The sequence below is a fragment of the Pipra filicauda genome, unplaced genomic scaffold (assembly GCF_003945595.2).
Source record: "Pipra filicauda isolate LSUMZ 115617 unplaced genomic scaffold, ASM394559v2 scaffold857_size89037_pilon, whole genome shotgun sequence".
NCBI classification, from domain to species: domain Eukaryota; kingdom Metazoa; phylum Chordata; class Aves; order Passeriformes; family Pipridae; genus Pipra; species Pipra filicauda.
The window spans coordinates 36,729-51,622 of NW_024105039.1; the positions used below are offsets into that span (position 1 = coordinate 36,729).

The 14,894-nt window shown below is 57.1% G+C and overlaps 1 protein-coding gene across 2 annotated transcripts in view; it reads right to left on the bottom strand.

Annotated features, from left to right (window-relative positions):
* The window catches only part of GATAD2A (GATA zinc finger domain containing 2A), a 45,459-nt gene extending 36,280 nt beyond the window's left edge, over positions 1 to 9,179 (bottom strand). Inside the window, exon 1 of one of the 2 annotated variants that reach the window (XM_039390662.1) lies at positions 9,133 to 9,179. The gene's annotated coding sequence lies outside the window, so the exon portion shown is untranslated. The remainder of the gene's footprint in view (positions 1 to 9,132) is intronic. The other variant, XM_039390661.1, reaches the window with a different exon arrangement.
* Between the last annotated feature and the right edge of the window lie 5,715 nt (positions 9,180 to 14,894).

Sequence of the window (14,894 nt, forward strand, 5' to 3'; positions counted from 1 at the left end):
GGTCTGGGAGGTTTGACTGATCACACACCCACCCCCCTTTTCCCTGCTGCCCACTGTCCAAATCCCGGGATATTCCCGAGAATCCTTTTCCACCTGGACCCCCCAGGGCTATTTTCAGCTCCTCCAAGTGTGATCCCCCCAGAGGGAACCAGGAGCCCTCGCTGCTGTTATCACCCAGAGAGAAGAGCTCCGGGAGGCTCCTCCCCTTCCAGAACACCCCCGGAATCCTTTTCCCAAGGGATGCTCAGCCCCAGGGAACCTGCCCAGAGGAATCCTGCCAGCCAGCAGCACCTTGCTCTGGGTGCAGCTCCCTGGGCCATTAAAATGGGAATTTCCAAGAATTAATTACTGCTTCCCAAGTGCAGTAACAAACACTGTCACTTGTGCCTCATTTTTTCTTTTTTTATGTTGGCTCCTGAGTGAAAAATATTTAAATTATTAATCCACGCTGGTCCCTGTGCCCAAGCTCTGACACCCCGAGCAGAGCTGATGCACCATTATTATTACAATTAAATAGAATTAAAACATGCACCAAACTTCCTCCCTCGTGGAGCGTTTTGGTCTTTTCTGCCTCCAAATTACCAGGGATGGGGGGAAAAATATAAATACGAGCTCTCTAACTGAGAGCTTTTTACCACCTGTGGAAGAGGAGTGACCAAAAACTCTGTTTGGAACCACCCCGTTTTCTAGGAAAACAGCAGCAGTTTGGGCTGAGACGCTTTTGTTTCTCAGCATAAAGCAGATCCAACGGTCTCATAACACTGGGGATGTCACAACTAAAACTCTGCTCTGTCCCTCGGGCACGGGGGGGGGGATGTCCCTGCTCAGGGATTCCAGGAATTGCACCAGAGGTTGGGATTGGAAAGGCCAGGCTGTGCTGCTGCGCCGGGCACGGAGTCGGGATTTTTTCAGGTTGCCCAACTTGAAAGGCTTCAAAGCCCCTTTTGCAGCAGGGTTTGTGTTTGTCTCCAGAGAGACAAACATCTGGGAATGGCAGGAGGTTGTCCCTCACTCGGGGCTGTCACTGCTAATTACCCACCGTCATTAATCAGCCCTGACCAGCCCCCAGCTGCCAAACTGGGCCCAGGGAGGCTCAGCTCGGGCAGGGTTTGCTCCCCCACATCCAAACCCCGGGGTTCAGGGGGAGCTGGGAATGTCCTGCACGAGGAGGAGGGTTCAGAGCTGCAGCCCGAGGGGCTCCCCCCGAATTCCACAGCTGGATTTGATTCCCAGGAGCTCCTTCCCCAGGGAGAGGAGGGCGGCACAATCGGGGCTCTGTGTGTGCGGGTGCCACGGCAGCAGCACTTCCCCGGGGCCTGACAGGCAAATCCTGGCTGGAGATGCTCAAGGATGAGGGAACCCAGGGATGAAGAGCCCAGGGAGCAGAACCTGCCTTAGTTACAAGTCCTGCCTGTGGAAAACGTCCTCGCTCCGACCGAGATCCAAACGGTACCAGATCCTCCAGAGCCACTGCCGGGGCTCGCTTTGGATTTCTTTGGATACTGAGGCCACTGTTCCCGTTGCTCCAACCCCATCCCTGGGCCCAAACACCCAGGCTGCTCGTGGAGAAGGTAATTTTGGGACTGAATTAGCTCTTTTCTTTTTAAACAGAAAGTAAAGCCCTTCTCACCCCTGAGAGTGGGACCGAGGTGGGGGATGGACAGAAGCATCGAGCAGGGGGTTAAATTTCAGCCTGTGGTTAATCTCAGCACACTGATAATCTCCAGGACCAACATCAAGGTCCTGGAGGGAGGGAGGGAGCCTTGGAGGGAGGATTTCAAAGGAATCAACCGTAGGAATCTCCGAGGGGGAAGAACTGAACTCGGCACAGTGCTGGTTTAAAAGGGACTCCGGTGAAGAGGCAGATCAAGAGCAAAAAGCAGGAACTTGGAGCAAAACACGCGGAGAATAAAATAAAACTCTGAATTCTCCAGGCCCTGGAATTCCCAAGGACCTGGCTGGGCATCTGGAAGGTGCCAGCAGAGCTCTGAAGTTCCACTGAAGCTGAAGGTTTGGGAAAGCAGAGCCGGGATTTCCCGATCCAACTGAACCCCCACTGGAGGGTGTTGGTGTTCCCTGTGTTTTTGGAAAACTGTTTTCCTGAGGATTATGAGACTCTTTGCCCTGTTCACCAGAAGCCTTTATTGACCCTGTTCCTTCTGGCAATAAGATGTTTGTTACCAGCACATAAAAATGCCGGTTTTTTCCCTTAATCCCCCGCTAATTCCAACTCCAGGTCCCTGGAGTTGCCTCTCTTCCCCCAACACTCCATACTAGGTCATTCCATAACCTGCTTTCCTGCTCAAAAGCCAGGCTCAGAAATTAGATTCATTTCTAAATTTAGGATTGATGGGATCACTCATTGCTGGTGGTAATATTTTTTTTTCCCCAGCAGATTTCAAGGGAAAAGAATTCCTGAAGCAATTCCTGCTGCTCCTTGCTTGGGAGCTCCAGATCCCAGCGCTGGGACCCCCTTCCCAGAATTAATGTGGAGTTTCCAGGGGAAGCCCAAGACTGGGGGGTTTCTCCTTCCAAAATAACCTTGTATTTCACTGGCGCTTCCCAAATTCCAGGAGTGGTTTTCCCTGGTGTTTGTGTCAGGAATACAGGCTGTATTCCCACCTCCTGGGAATGGGAAGAGGGGAGAGAAGGAGAGAGAACCACCCTCAGCTGTGCCAACAGGGAGACTTTGGGAAGCTCTTTTCCAACCTCAAATCCGCCCTGGACAATGAATCCAAATATTCCCACTGGGAAAAAAGGGGAGAGGGGGGGGGAAGACCCCCCCAAGGGATGGAAGAATCCCAGGGCTGCCACCCAAAGCTGAGGCACCCGTTGTTTCCCTGGGAGGAGGAGGAGGAGGCTGGTCCTTCATCCCTGCCCATGGAACTGAGAATTCCAGGGAATGGCGGGGGCTCCTCGGAGCTGTGTAACGAGGGCAGGGAAAGGACAGCCCAGCTCTTCCCAGCTCGGGGGGTTTGACATCCTTGGCATTGTATCCCAGGAGAGGAAGGAAGTTTCTCACTTCCCCAGCTATTCCAGTTATATAAATCAGCTGCAGAGGGGAGGCTGGACTGGGATCCAGAGGGATCCAGCTCTGGGCTCCGAGGGGCTTTGGAGACACTTCTCCAGAGACCCAAAGTATAAACCTTTGTCCCTTGGCAGTGATTAGATGGGAAAATGCTGAAACCCAGCAGCTGGGAGAAGAACCTCCGTGATTTTGGCCCCGATGCCAAGAGGGTTCCCAAACGCGAGGCCTTCGGACCCAAATCCCAAATCCCAGAGGGTTTGCACCAAATGCTGACAGTTTTTCCAGCCTCCTCGGGACTCCCAGGTGTCACCTGTGGGCTCAGCTCCACAGACCCAGCTCAGGAGAGGCTCTGGAAGGGGTGGGTTACGAGGTGGAGTTTCCCTGGCACGGGAAAAGCTGCAAAACCAGTCAAAGCTGGGAGAAGCCCGAGGATCCCACTGGGAGCTGCGGGACGGGCTGTGCCAGGCCCCCAAAGGCAACACTTCCAGGATCCCACCTGGAGCTAACGCTGGTGATCCCCTGGGAGCAGGGAATGCTGAGCTGGAGCCGTGGGGACAGAGGGAATCCGTGTTTTCCACGGGCTTTCCCTCCCAACCAGCACTGGCTCCCTGTGCCACTCCAGGAATCTGTTCCTTTAAAAGCAGTAACAAAGCTGATGGAAGAGATCCTGTGTCGGTCACAAGCCCTGCCTGGGGAAGAGGTTCTTCTTCCAGGGAGAGGATTTAGATGGAGATGGGGATGAGATGATCCCAAACACTGCCAGGACTTTGGATTTCTTTAACTATTCAGTGATTCCTCCCTGACCTGAGGAGAGGAGTCCAGGAGGAACAGCCAAGAGGGGACCTTCTCCTCCTCTCCACGCTGAATTTTAGGCTTTCTCCTCTCCCCTGACTGAGGCAGGTGGAAGGGTTTGGTCAAGATGGTTTTCTCTCTTCTGGGGTGGAAATATTTATCATCCTGCTCCGAAATGAACTTTTCTGCACGAAACCAACCAAACAGGTCAGACTGCTGGGCTCTGGAGACACCCTCAGCCCACCTGGATCTGAGCTGGGGCAGCTCCAACGCCTTCAGCTTTCCCACCCGGAGCACAAACCACCCTGGAAAGGCTTCCAGAACCATCACAGCCCCCTGCAAAGCCAAGGGAATCACTCAGCAGGAGGGGGGGGTTTATGGGCTGTCTCCTCTCATTGTTCTCTGGCTCCAACACCCTCTGGGATTTTTGGGTGCACTCCAGGGACCGGGAAAGGAGACCCCGAGCCAGCCCCGGAACAGGGGGGACAGGGGAGCCCCCCCAGCCAGGGCAGGGGAACTCTGTCCACACCTATTCCTGGAGCTCTTCCCTAGGGAAGGTGCCACAGAGCTGCCTTAGAGACTCACAGGGTCCCAGGGTGGGTTGGGCTGGAAGGAACTCGGAGATAATCTGGATCCACCCCCTGCCAGGGGCAGGGACACCTCCCACTGTCCCAGGTGGCTCCAGCCCGGCCTCGGACACTTCCAGGGCTGGGGCAGCCACAGCTTCTCTGGGAATTCCATCCCAGCCCCTCCCCACCCTCCCAGGGAGGAATTCCCAGAGCAGCTCTGGCTGCCCCAGCCCTGGAAGTGTCCGAGCCCGGGCTGGAGCCACCTGGTCTATGGAAGGTGTCCCTGCCCCTGGAGCAGGATGAGCTTTAAGGTCCCTTCCTTTGGCCCAAACCATCCTGGGATTGTGGGAATAAATCCCCACGCTTCCTGCTGAATTCCCAACGTGCCTCTGGCGAGCTGGGACAACACACTTTGTCCTGCAGAGCCTCCTGGGCTGCCCAGGTTGGAGCTGGGAATGTCGGGGTGGGAAGGGAGCGATGCCCTTCGGCCCTTCCCGAGGTCACAGACACCCAGTGACACCCAAAGCTCCCAAACCCCCGGGATTTTGGGGGATTTTGTGCAGCTCTAAGGGAGTTTTAACGCTCCGGTTCTGCCTCTCCCACAGCCCCTCACGATGGAAAGGGGATCATTAACTCTGGAGAGAACTAATCCACAGGCTCCCAGCAGCTTCCAGAGGCAAAGCCAGTGGGGTTGGGCACCTTCTGAACCCAAATTTTGTTATCTCCAGTCCCCAGCTCGCTGTTCAGAGACAAGTTCTGTCCTGCAGGACCCTCTGGAATCGCTCCTGGCAGCAGGAATGAAGGTGTTTCAAGGGAAGCCAAGTGGGAAAGAGGGAACAGCCTGGAGCACTTTGCCTGCTCCGGGTCCTGCCCAGCAGACAGTGGGATTTAGGCACCGGTGGCACAAAAAAAAAAGGGGGAATTTCAGCTCTGTCTGTGTGGGAACATCAGCTGATTTTCCCTCTGGAAGATTCAGGCACTGTTTGGACAGGGCTGGACTCGGGCTCAGGGAAGATGTGCCATTAAACTCCTGGGAAAGCCTGAAAAAAAGGAGTTTTCTGTAGCACTGAGACGAGGAAAAAAAGCCAAATCTACAGCTTGAAAGGCAACTGCCCACTAAAAATACAAGTTTTCTCTGGAAAAACTCTGTGCTTGGAACAGCAACGAAAAATACTGAAGTATTTCACACATTTTCTTGGCATTTGCTGGTACTTTGTACTCGGCAAGTTCAAATAAATACTTCCACCACTGATTTCTAAGTTTTTTTCAGAGTTATATTTAAAGCTCTTCCTCAAGTTAAAGCCAGGAGAAAAACTTTTTCTCGAGTCAAAGCAAAAAAAAAAAAAAAAAAAGAGAGAGAAGCTTTTTCTTCCCTCGCACTTATTTTCCTGTTTGGAATTTGCTCCTAAGTGAAAAATCTGTGCAGTCGAGTTTCTTCTAAACACTCAAATTACCAATATTTTACCTCCAGCAACTGCCAGAGTTCGTGCACAGCCTCCCTTGCATCCGACTTTCCACCACCCACAGCACAAAAACGGGGAGAAGAAAAAAAAGCGGAAAGGACCGAGAGAGAGAGAGAGAGAAAAGAGGCAGAAAATTAATAATTAATTGGGTTTCTCTGAAGCCCTCCAGACACGGCGAGCGGGACCCGGCGGAGCTGGGGGCGAGCAGAAGGTGGTAGACCACAGGCAGGATATAACTTTATTTTCAAATAGGGCTTGTCTCACGTACAAAAAGACTACACACAGCAAACCACCACGCCAACACGAAAGAACTAAAAAACCCCGGGCACGCCGAGAGAGAAAACGGCCGGAAATGGATAAAATAATAACCAAAAAAAAAAAAAACCCAAGAAAAACAACCACAACAACAAAAAAAAACAAACAAACCGGCCGGGGCAGAGGGAAGAGCGGGTTAAAACCGGGGGAAGGACGAGCCCGTTCCCAAATCCCGGCACCCCGAGGAGCTCCCGGGGGGACGCGGCCCCTGCGCTGGCACCACCCCACTCCCAGCTCCGGCTTAGGCCCGGCTTAGTCCAGCCCACTCCGACCCGGGTTTGTCCCTGCCCACGTGTCCGTCCTGCCTTCCCGGGACCCCCCCGGCCCACCAGAACCCCCCGCGAGTTGGGGGCAGCCCCTCGGCTTTCCCAGGTTTTTCCCAGCGGATCCCTGGTTTCTGGGGCGGCCCCCCCCCCCCCTTCCTCCCCGGGGTTTTGGGGCAGCCCCTCGGGTTATCCCACGGACCCCCCGAGTTTTCCTGCGGACCCTCGGGTTACCCCACAGACCCCCGGATTTTGGGGCAGACCCCCCGGATTTTGGGGCAGACGCTCGGGTTTTCCCTCAGTTTTTGGCGCAGCCCTCCCGGGGTTACCCCGCAGACCCTCCGGCTTTGGGGCAGACCCCCAAGTTTCCCTGCAGGCCCTCAGGTTTCACTCAGACCCTCCGGTTTTGGGGGTCACTCAGGTTTCACTCAGACCCTCCGGTTTTGGGGGTCACTCAGGTTTCACTCAGACCCTCCGGTCTCCCTCTGGACCCTCAGGTTTTGGGACGGACCCCTGGGCTTTGAGGAAGACCCCCAGGTTTTCCTGCAGCCCCTCAGGTTTTGGGACAGACCCTCGGGTCCTGCCCCAGACACTCAGGTTTCCCAGCAGACCCCCGGATTTTGGTGCAGCCCCTCGGGGTTTCCCTGCAGACCCTCAGGTCTTGGGACCCTCGGTTTTTTAGGACACAGGCCTGGATTTCGGGGAAGACCCCCAAGTTTTCCTGCAGACCCCCGAGTTCTGGCACAGACTCCCAAGTTTTGGGGCAGACCCTCAGGTTTCGGGACAGAGCCCTGGATTTTGGGGCAAATGCCCAAGTTTTCCAGCAGACCCTCAGGTTTCAGGGCAGACCCTCGGGTTTGCTGCAAACCTTCAGGTTTCCCTGTGGAGGTTTTGGGACAGAGCCCTGGATTTTGGGACAGACCCCCAAGTTTCCCTGCAGACCCTCGGGTTTCCCTGTGGACCCTCAGGTTTTCCAGCAGACCCTCAGGTCTTCCTCCAGATCCTCAGTTTTTGGGACAGATTTTGGGGCAGAACCCCAAGTTTCCCTGCAGACCCTCAGCTTTCCCAGCAGACCCTCGGGTTTCAGGGCAGACCCTTGGGTTTATTACAATCCCTCAGGTTTCCCCGTGGACCCTCAGGTTTTCCAGCAGACCCTCAGGATTTCCAGCAGACCCTCAGCTTTCGAGGCAGAGCCCTGGATTTTTGGGGGCAGACCCCCAAGTTTCCCTGCAGACCCTCGGGTTTACTGCAAACCCTCAGGTTTCCCTGTGTAGCCTCAGGTTTTGGGACAGAGCCCTGGATTTTGAGGCAGACCCCCAAGTTTCCCTGCAGACCCTCAGGTCTTCCAGCAGACCCTTGGGTTTATTACAAACCCTCCGGATTTCCAGCAGACCCTCAGCTTTTGAGGCAGAGCCCTGGATTTTGGGGCAGAACCCCAAGTTTCCCTGCAGACCCTCAGCTTTCCCAGCAGACCCTCGGGTTTCAGGGCAGACCCTTGGGTTTATTACAAACCCTCAGGTTTCCCCGTGGACCCTCAGATTTTCCAGCAGACCCTCGGGTCTTCCTGCAGACCCTCAGCTTTCCAGCAGACCCTCAGGATTTCCAGCAGACCCTCAGCTTTCCAGGCAGAGCCCCGGATTCTCGGGGGCAGAACCCCAAAGTTTCCCCACAGCCGCCCCTCGGGTTCACTGCAAACCCTCAGGTTTGGGGGCAGCCCCTGGGGTTCACTGCAAACCCTCAGGTTTGGGGGCAGCCCCTGGGGTTCACTGCAAACCCTCAGCTTTCTTCCCCCCCCCCAAGTTTCCCCCTCAGCTTCGGGGGGAAGGGGGGGGGGGGGGGGCAGGTCATCTCAAACCCTCCAGTTCCGGGACGATTCACGGCATTTAAAAAAAAAAAAAAAAAAAAAAAAAAAAAAAAAGGAAAAAAACCCGCAAACGTTTCCCTCCCCCCCAGCCGGGTGCCCAAAACTTTTCCTGCCGCTTCTCCGCCGCTTCTTCCCCCTCTCCCGGCGGGGGGACCCCCCGGCCGCGCCCCCCCCCCTCGGGGCGCGGTGGCCCCGGCGCTGTCCCCGCTGGTGGCCCCGGCGGTGGCCCCGGTGGCCCCGGCGGTGGCCCGGTCCCCTCCCCCACTCCCCTCCCCCGCCCTCCCGAGGCTGTGGCACCAATAATCCGCCTTTGCTGACATGCTCGGGTAGCTGTGCCTATCGGGCAACTCCCAGGATGCACTCCCGCTCCTCCCTGGCACCCCCTCACCCCTGCCCACCCTCCCCTCCTACTTCCCAACCCTCTTTTCCCCTTTCGTTTTTAATTTTTTTTATTTTTTTTTTGGGGGGGGGTTTTGGTTTTTGTTTTCCCCCCCCCCCCACCACCAAAACCGCCGCCCCGAACACCCCCGTCCCTGCCCCTCACCCCAATAACCCCCCCCCACACCACCACCACCACCGAACACGTCCCTCAAGTGGGTTCCGCCCCCCCCCCCCGCCAGGGCGCCCTCGCCCTCGCCCCCCCCCCCCCGCACATCGGTGCCCCCCCCACCCCTTCGCGGCCCCCCCCCCCCCCACCTTTTGTTGGCCCCCCCCCCCCCCTTGCCCTCAGCCGCTCGCCCCCCGGGCCGGGGGGTGTGGGGGGTGTGGGGGTGTCCCCCCCTGTCCCCGCTCCCCGGGGGGGGTGTCCGGGGGGGTGGGGGGCGCGGGTGTCACTCACTGTCCGGAGCCCCCTCAGAGCCGCCTCCTCCTCCTCCTCAGCGGGGCCCGGCCCGGACTGGGGCCGTGGGGGGAGGGGAGGCGGCTCCCTCAGGTGGCCACTGACAGGAGGGGGGGGGGGCGGGGGGGCTGCGCGCGCAGGGGGACCCGCCCCCCTCACCCTCCGCCCCCCCCACTGACCCCGTCTTCCTCACCCCCCCCCTCGCCCTCCGACCCCCTCCCCTTCCCCCCCCCCCCCTCCCTCAAACCCCCCCCGGGTGAACCCCGACCCCCCCCCCGGGCCCCCCCCGTTGCCAGGCAGATTTGGGACACCCTCGCGCCCGGCCACGCCCCCCTGCCCTTGGCCACGCCCCCCCGCCGGGCCTGGGGCGCTGCGCTGGGGGTTTTTTTTAATCTTTAAACTCGTGACTGACGGGTGAACCGCCCAATCAGAACAGGGCTTGCCCGCGCCGCGGCCAATCAGCGCGCGGAGCCCGCCTTAGGCCCGCCCCCGTAGTAAGCGGCGAAGAAAAGAGGCGTGGCCTCTTATTTGATTGACGCGTCTCGAGCCCCGCCCCCGCGAGGGGAAAGAGGCGCGGCCTCTTTGATTGACGGGCGGTTTCCCAAATGAGCGCCGCGCCGCGGGCAGCGGCGGCCAATGGGAGCGCGGGCCGCGGGGAGGGGGCGTGTCCCGAGGGGCCGGGCAGGGAGCGGCTCCGCCCGCCGGGTCCCCCCGGGGCCGGGAGCGGCTCCTCCCGGGGCCGGGCCGGGGCCGGCTCCTCCCGGGGCCGGCTGAGGTGATGGCGCTGCCCGCGGGGAGGGGCCGCGGCCGCCCTTATCCGCCCGCGCAGGCCGCGCTGGGGCCGCAGATAGGGAGGGGGGGGCGGGGAGCGGCGGCGGGAGGAAGCGGCGCGGGGGTGGGATGGGATGGGATGGGGTGGGATGGAGGCGGGGGCTCGGCGGGGCCGGGGGGCTCGGCGGGGGCAGCCCCGGTACCCGCCAGTGCCGGTCCCGGGGGCTGGGGCATGTCCCGGGGTCGCGGCTCCAGCCGGTGCCGGGATCAGGAGGAGCCGCTCCCGCAGCAGCTCCAGCCGGTGCCGGGGCAGGTCCCGGCCCGTCCCCCGGTGCCGGTTCGGTGACTCAGCCCCGATGTGGGTCAGGGTTCCCCGGCCCTTCCCCCGCCCCGGCCGCGCCTCCCCCGGGATGTTCCCGCAGGGATTTTTAACCCTTGGGCTGCGGGGACGAACCCGGGCGGGAGCCGAACCCACCTGGCCGAGTCGGCGCCGCAGAGCCGGGAACAAAGGAATTAATAAATGAATTTTCCTCGGGAGACTCCCTGAACAGTTGGATTAATACATTAAAAAAAACCCGTGTGCTGAGCCGCCACTCCCCCCCCACCCCCCAGCCCGGCTCTGCCACAGCCCTCGGGATTTGGTATCCAGCGTTTCCAGACACCTGGAAGGGAGGTTGTGCTTCGGAGGGAGAGAAATAAATCTCGGGTGAAGCAGTTTTCTAATGGAGGGGGGATAAAGTGCCAGGGCTGCCACTTTCCAAGGCCAGCACGGAGCTTTCCCCGAGTGTTTTCCACGTGCAGCTGATGGGATTTGAGGTGGCTCCCGTCAGGTTGTTGGGGTGCTGGTTTCACTCTGATAATGCCGATTATTTCCATTTATAATCGTCAAGGAGCACGAGGGGAGAATGTTTCCCGTTTTACCAAGGCAGGGGAGGCACCAAGTCGAGGCTTTTGCAAGGAAAGAACCGGAGCTCAAATCCAGGGCTCTCCTCCCTCCCTGCATCCAGAGCCGGGCAGGGAAGCTCCAACAAACTTCACTTTTGCCACTCAACAGGTCAAAGATTCCCAATTTCTGGGAACAACTTTGTGCTCAGCATCCTTTGGGAGAGTGAGCAAGGGCCTGGAGGGACAGGACAAGGGGGAATGGCTTCCCAGTGCCAGAGGGTTGGATGGGATATTGGGATGGAATTCCTCCCTGGGAGGGTGGGGAGGGGCTGGGGTGGAATTCCCAGAGAAGCTGTGGCTGCCCCAGCCCTGGAAGTGTCCAAGGCCGGGTTGGAGCAACCTGGGACAGTGGGAGGTGTCCCTGCCAGGGCAGGGGGTGGCACTGGATGGTCTTTCGGGTCCCTTCCCACCCGAACCATTCCAGGATTCCATGAGTTTTCCTGTTAAAAAGCACCTTCTCCCCCCCCTTTGCACGGCACGATTTTGGGCACAAAGAGAAGTTTTAACTCAGTGACTTCTCCCAGAACCCCCCTGGCTCCAAAGCTCAGGCCATCCCAAACCTCCTGGTTACCCAGGGAGGGCCGAATCCTTGGGAAGGATCCTTTAATCCCCAGGGAACACACACAGAGCTGCTGCATCTCCACCTGCTTCTCCCAGGAGAGCTTCCCAACAGGCTGGAGCTGGGTTTGATTCCCTAAAACTCGGGTAAAGTCAGGCCCAGATTCCTTCCCTAACTTTGTTCCCCGTGGTTGGTGGGAAGAGCTCTTTTCCCTGCCACGTTCCAACCCAGGTGGGATGAGCTGGGATCGTGGCAGAACCATCTCCAGCCACTTGTGCAGCAGGTTTGGAGCTTTGTTTTGCCCTGTCAGCTCCTGACACAGCCAAACACGAGGAAAACTGACTCTGGACGTGGCTCTGGATCTGTCAGGATCAAACTTTCCCACCTGCAGCCACTGGATTTCGGGTGTTTCCCGCGGGAGCTGCCGAGATTCCAGAGGGAAGGATGAAGAGGAGAAGGTGCCAACAGCTCAGCTCTTTTCCCTGAGGAAGGAGGGGCAGATTCCCAGGGAGAGGAGGCAGAGGCAGCGCAGTCCAATCCCATTCCCAGCAGAAAGGAAGCTGCCATTCGGGCTGGAATTTTCGTTTTTGGAGCAAAACCTACTCGGCTTCTCGGATGAAAGTTCCAGGGAGGAGCTCAGCAGCTCAGGGGGTGCTTTGGGAAAGGACAGGCTGCAGTTGAGCCTTGTACCTTTAGTCCTTTCCACGTTTTACTCTCAAAAGAATTCAGCAGTTTTCTTCTGTTTTGTTTTTTTTTTTTTTCTTTAAACTTAAAAAAACAAACTCAAAAAAAAACCCAACAGCTTTAAAAAGCTGAAAATGTAAAAAAAAAAAAAAAAAACACCTGCTTGAAAATTCGGGGATAAAAGGCACAGAGAGGAAATTTCTCCCGGGAAACCACTGATCCCTTGGTGAAGATCAAACACAGCCCCAGCCAGGGCAGGAAGAACAGTCGTGTCCTGGCCCAAACCACTCCCAATTCCCGGTGTTTGAGGAACCCACGGAGCCCTGGTGTTATCCCAGACACCTGCTGCCGTTCCAGCAATCCCAGAGCAGCTCCAGCCACGTCTTCCCTGCCCGGGGGAGCCTTTCCAAGCAGGAAAATCCGGGCTGTGGGCCCAGCAGGGACCTCCCCGGGGCTGGGCTGAAGGAATCAATTCTACAAAGCGGTAGAAGAAGTAAAATTTCACTTTATTTAAAAATTCTTCTAATATAGAAAAGGAGAGGGGGCCCAGGGGGCGGGGGGACAGGGCCAGGCCCCTCCTCATTGCAGGGGTTCAGGGGTATTTACAGGGAGCAGCAGGGGCTGGGGGGCCCTGCCCTGCTCCTGGGGGACATTAAATACAGGGGGGGGCAGGGACAGGGGGCACTGCAGCCTCTTTGCTCCCCCTTTTTCTGCACAGCCAAAAATAAAAAAAAACCTCCCCAGGATTCCCTTCACCCCCCTGTCCCTGGCAGGAACGGGGCTGGAGGGCTCAGGGAGCCCTGACATCCCTCAGTTCCTGCAGAATTTGGGAAAACCGGATGAAATCAGGGCAGGGGAGCTCAGGCAGCTTCAGGCCCTCGTTTATCCGGCAATTTTTTGCTCCTGATGGGTTTTATTCTTATTTTATTTCGATTTGATGTCTTTTGAACTCCCCCAGCCTGATCCAGGTGCCCTGGGTGGTTGGGCCTTTGCTGTTCCTGCTGCAGGGAATGGGATACAAGGGGCAAAAACACGTCTCCAGACTGCAGCCTCTATACATATATCAGGTTTTTTACACTATCTACAACCAGGGATTAGGTGGGTTAAAGTTCCTGCTACTCCTTTAAAAATACCCAGAGGAAAAAACCAACCAACCAACCAAAAAAAACAAAAACCCAAACCCCAAACCTGTACATTTCTCTAAATTACATCTTTAGAAGAATAATTTTTTTGTGTGTTTTGTGTTTTTTTAGAAGCTCATAAAACACTTCAGGGGTCGTTTGGAGAGAGAGAGAGAGAGAGAGAGAGAAAATTAAATGATTGGACAAGACAGGTTAGAAATTTGTTCAAATCAAGTCAAACAGACCAAGCACTTTGACAGAGTTATTTTTGTAAACTTCTAGTTTTGCTGTTCAACTTTACACACTGGAAATGAGCAGAACTTCAGCTGAGGGCCTCAGCCCTGTTACAATACAAAAGGTACTGAAAAGCAAAAAAAAAAAAAAAAAAACTATTAAATAATTTAATATACAAGTGTAGTTAAAAAGCTTCTGTACATTGTCACTGATGTACATCGGGCTGGAGAGATAGAAAATCACCGGGTTATGTTCAAATTTACACGGGGGTTGGGAGTCCTGGGGTGGGAAGGGGGCTCTGGAGCTGAGTTTGGGACAGGGGGAGGGGTTTGTTGGGCTCAAAGCCAAGCCCAGGGCGATCCCAGGTGGATCCTCCTGGTGTGGCAGCACATGGATCCTGCTCCAAACCCCTGAGATCAGCACCAGCCTTCCCTCCAGTCCTCCCTTCCTTCCCCCTCCCCTTCCTTTTTGTTCCAGCCTGGAACTCTCCAAAGCGGCCTGGATCACCCCCAACAAGGACCAGGAGAAGCCACACTGGGAATTGTCCCCGGGAATTTGTGTCCCTGCCCCCCCATCTCCAGCTCTGGGGGTCCCTGAGCAGCACGAGGAGGTTGGGAAATGAGCCTTCCCCAACAGGCACTGCTGGACATCTCCCTGCAAGAGGCTTTTTCCCCCCAAGGCTCAGCCCCAACCACAGCTCTCTGGGGTGGGGGTTCTGTCAGTCCTGCCCTACAGGAGCAGCACTTTGACCCTGCCAGCATTTCAGGCCCTGGCTGCCCCATCCCTGGAAGGGTTTAAGCCCAGCTTGGAGCAGCCTGGTCTAGTGGAAGGTGTCCCTGCCCGTGGCAGGGGGTGGGAATTGGACGATCCTTAAGGTCCTTCCCAACCCGACCCACTCTGGGAACCTGCTCCTAAAATTAAAAGCCAATTTCTGAAGAGCTGAGATTAAAGTGAATCACAGAATATCCTGAGCTGGAAGGGACCCAGTTCCTGACAGCCTCGGGCTGGATGGACAGACAGACAAGAGGGTGCCTGGAGCCCCTGCCTGGGACTGGCTTTCCAAGCCCCTCTTTTCCAGTTGCTCCTCGTTCAGGAGCTCAGGGCACTGCCAAGGGCAGGGAAAAGCATTTGGGGGCTCAAAAACTGAGTTGTTGCAACTCAGTGACTTCCAGAGGGGAGGAAAAAAAAGGGAGATCCTGCTTCCCACACCAGGGCAAGGCAGAGCAGCCCATGGGGCATCAACATTCCCAAGGGGGGGTCGTTCCTGACCCCAGTCCCAGCACGGGGGGGGTGCTGAGCTCCTGGGGGGTGCAGCAGTGGGACCCCAAAGCTCCCCCCAAACTGGGGGCCCACTGGCCTGGAGCTCCCATGGGAATGCCTTGGGATTCAGAGCCTCAGGCACACCCCAGGAGCTGGATCCCCCCCGGACTGGGACCTCTGGATCACAC